Below are 4,690 nucleotides of genomic sequence, written 5' to 3' on the forward strand. Positions count from 1 at the left end.
GTATATATATACATCTATGATTCTATTAAATTTATATATTCAGGATTTTTCCATAATTTAAAAATCCTAAATATAAATTTAATAAAATCATAAACATAAAATTAAAACTATAATCGAAACATTAAATGAAAATATTGTGACTCAATAGTAATATGTAATCGTAATGCATATACAAGATTCAACTCTCCAAAGAAAATATTGAACATATCCAAGCAGAACAAGTTATTAATATCAAAATGATAAAATGACTCCAAAATATCATTTACGATTTATTTTAACGTTCATTTTGACGTTACCTAGCAAACGTTAAATATTCCTGATATTCATAAAATATTCCTAAAATCCCAATAAAACATTCCAAGAATACTCCAAAATATTCCGAATTTACGTATGTAAAAGAAACATTCAAATGTCGGTTAAAAATATCATTTGTATGTCATTAATTATTTCGAGAATGTTTCGTATATATTCCGCAAAATTTTAATTTTGCCTAAAATTCCAGGTCAGGTCATCCGTGAATCAGTTTTAAGAACAAAATTTTACTTTGAAAAATACATTCCATGTGTTTTTATCTTGGAGCCCAATTTTAAGAATCACTTCACAGACGAAGTGCTGCGCTCCTTATATTCTCTCCCAGATGATTCTTGTTTATGAGTAAATGCCCTTCGTCGTGATCCTCTGTCGGTGGAGATGTATACTGCTCGTTCGCTCGCATTTTTCGTGAAATGTACAAGAAGTATTCACACAATATTCTGAACATTTCATCAATATTTGCACATTCCGTGATGATTCTTTTACTGTTTCGGAATATTCGGTACATTGGTAATGGCTGCGTTCAGCAGAGAAAGCAGCTTTGCATTTGTTATGTGTAAAATTCTTTAATATGATAATATGATAAACCAATCATATTCAAGAATTTTACAACAGTTGCAAAGCTGCTTTCTTTGCTGAACGCAACCAATATGAATCGAACTTTCTGTGAATGTTTAGCGTTAGCTGGGTACCATGACTTGTTCTGCTTGATATATAGATATTATAGATATACTAACGATTGAATATCATGTTATATTATCCTTATATTGAAAAAAATTGTATCTTAAACTCCATCAAATAAATAAAGTTTTCTTTGAAAAATGTTTAAAAATATATTATGGATATAAAAAATTTGAAATGTAATTTTATATCTATGTAGAAAGATAAGAGATAAGACAAATTTTTATATAATAATACAGTTGCAAAAGATGCAATTAATGTAAATATTGAAAAATAAAAAATTTGACATTAAATAAATGATGTTATTTTAAAATTATTATTTAATTTATATGCTAATGTAATGCAGCATTTGAAATTTAATTTAGAAAAGTTCAATTATGAAGTCTATGAAATTTAAGATATTTAAATCTTTCCATAACATTTTCTAGCATAAAATGTTCCTTTATTATTAATAAGAAATTTTTCCATCCATACGCAAAAGATATGATATAAAAAAAATATAAATATATTATAATACATATGTATAATTAATAGATTACTCACTCTAAAGCTAAATAAGAAAATTTTATTTTAGATATTGCATTTATGTAGTTCTTATGTCGAAAACTTACAAAAAATATGTATTAGGACATAAAGTTATTTGATATGCTTCAGTTAATTATCATAAAATATATAGTAAAGATACAGAATCTTAAATGTGAGGAAATAATACAATCTCCATCCATCTAGTGACGTAAAAACGAATTTGCTTTACTTCCTATATAAATTATATATTATATACAAGTATACAAATATGTATACATCACTAAATATTTTATTTTAAAAATATTTATTTTTTAATATATATATTTATCTCATAAAATAATAATTATTGACAAGAAGAAGCAATATAAAAAGTTATATAAAGTCATTTAAAAAATCTACTTTAAAAACTTTAAAAAATAAGATTTCTAAAAAATGTTTTTAGATACATATTCCGCATTGAAGAAAACTCCTTTTTTTGTAAAACTTTTTTTATATTAAAAATAGCTGAGATTCCTATGCTAATTATGATTGCTTTTTTTTCTAAAATTTCACAGTACATATAAATTTTTTATTCAGTAAATGAATTTTTGAACTTGTAAATTGATAATAGAGTTGATAAATGATAATGAAGAAGTTTTTCTTCTAATTAGTAAAATAAGCAATTGCATCGTTTAAAATGATTTCAAAAAAATATAATGCAAACATAAAGTTAACACTTGGAACTTTAAAGATTCTAACTTTTATTTGGATGGTTCAAGATGTCATTTAGTTTGATAAATAATAAAGTAAAAATAGAGATTTTAATTAGATTAAACGATACATATGAAAATAATCGCATATAAGACATTTCGAGCCATCTCTCATTTATTTAGAAAGACTCACTATAAATTCTGAATTCTGATATAAACATTCTTTTTTGTTGTCTCAAATATCAATTACTATATTAAAACCAATTATTTTTGAATCTGTCTTACGTTTTTTGATATAAAACTACACTCTAAAAATTTAAACGTAGTTAAACGTTATATCGAGTATTGCTTGTGAGGTAATCATGTAACGCCGTATATAAAAGGAAATAGATGAAATTTAACTACAAGAAACTCCCAAATTCCTTGGCCCTCTAGAGACAAGTTAAAAAAATCTCCGTTCAGATAGTCGTACGATATATATCTCATAAACGTTGGTTAAAATAGTAGATGAAATAAGTTTCGCATAAATCTGCTTTAGATAAAAAATGCATATTTTTAGAACATCGCCGCCTTTACAAAACACTTTAATGCAAATAAATTTAAGCGTATTATTAAATAAATTTTAGTATCTATTCTCTTTCTTAAGTTGTCTTACGTACGTGTATGTTCTATATTACATACACTATTAACAATTATCGCATAATTACACATTTGCAATATATAGTAATACTACCTACATTTATATAAATAATTAATAATTAATCTAAACGTCCACTCTGCGTCGATTATTCCTAATTGTCACATTAAAAACGAATTTATCTTTAAAATGATATAGTCAAAAGATCTTTAGTGATTGTCAATAATTACGATAAAGACGAACATTTATCATATTGAGTATGATCGCTTATATAAATCCTTACAACACAAACCTCCAAGGAACATCCTAAAGACATCCATATCTTTACGGAGTCCCTTAGAAATCTGTGCTGTATGAGAAAAGATGTTAAACTCACGTAGAACGTATATATAAGGAAACATGTGAAAATTTAATTGCAAGAAACTATTCGCAACTTTAGCCACTGAGCGATAAATGTCTGGTAGCTTGCAATAAGAAATCTGATCATTTCAGGTAATCGCCCTCGACAATCGGAATGTATACAGGTAGAAACAGTCAGACCAATGACAATAGCTAACAGCCTCACACGCCCGAACGTAACGAAAAGAAAAGAGAAACGATACGGTTAGATAGTCCTAAACTCGAACAGGGAAAAATGGAAAAGAATGACGAACGAAAGGAAAGAAAGACGGAAAGCACAGAAAGGAGAAAATCGATGTCGTTACCCGCGTGTCATGACGTTTCAACGATTGCAACTCAAGACTTTTTCTCGATTCGAATTCCTGTTTCCGTCGCGAGCTATGTCTAGTAATCCTCCGACGTGACATTCGCGTGCGAGGTGCATAGGTGCACACGCAGCGGATCGCGTTTGTAAATATAAAGTAAACTTTGGACGCGCGGGAGAAGCGCAACGCGCTGTAGCTGCGGCTGCAGGTCATCGTCACAAATTAGTTACAGTGAAATATAAAGTAACCGGTCTACCTGCGCGACAGGCGAGATGTTTTTATTTCAGGTTTTTGTCGGGTATCTAAAGGTGTTTAACCGATCGGAAAGATCGCGTCGTGGGTATAAGACGGGTTGATACGTCTAAACCTGAGGCATCGGCGAGGAACCGGTAGAAATTGGCGATGTTTAATTATGAGAGAGTTCTATAGACGCGTTTACTGAGAATGCGTCGGTAAATGATATTTTTGATAGGTTTCCGTCTCCTGCGCGAGCTGTGTGTCTTTATCGACCTGTCGATATAGACACTCGCGTATGACGCGCACGATATCGGCTCAACAAATTATGTTTATAAAGGAAACATGCAAGTTTTAAAGCGAGGAATTGTTTGTGTTCTAGACCGTGGAGCAGTACACTGTGTCTTGCTTTTTATGTATTCATATAATAATCATTAGAGCGCGGGTGTTTGTGAGATTTCATGGTGAATCGTCCTACTTGGGTCATTCGAGATGCATGGTTAGTTCTCCTGATAATGAAAATAGTAGAGTGAAAGGAATTTAGGCATCACGCATGTGAAAAATAATTGCACTTGTAAAAAATAACTGGATTATCTCAAAATATCTTAGTTTAACTTTCTGGGAAAGTTCGTCGAACTTTATGAACTTACGTGTCCTAATAATCATATACATAAATAAGAGGAATCAACAATTAATTTACTTATAAATACAGATTGATAAATATTTAATAAAATATAAAGGTAAAATTTTTTTAAAATTAAATTGGGTCAAAAAACATCATTAAACAAAAAACTCAATCAAATATTGGAATTTAAAAACATGAATAAAATTATTAATTCTGAAGAAAAAAAAAAAAATATATATATATAGCCTAAATTTAAATAAATATTTATTTGAATATTGCCAAC

Source organism: Atta colombica, unplaced genomic scaffold (genome assembly GCF_001594045.1).
Source record: "Atta colombica isolate Treedump-2 unplaced genomic scaffold, Acol1.0 scaffold109, whole genome shotgun sequence".
In the NCBI taxonomy this organism is placed as follows: domain Eukaryota; kingdom Metazoa; phylum Arthropoda; class Insecta; order Hymenoptera; family Formicidae; genus Atta; species Atta colombica.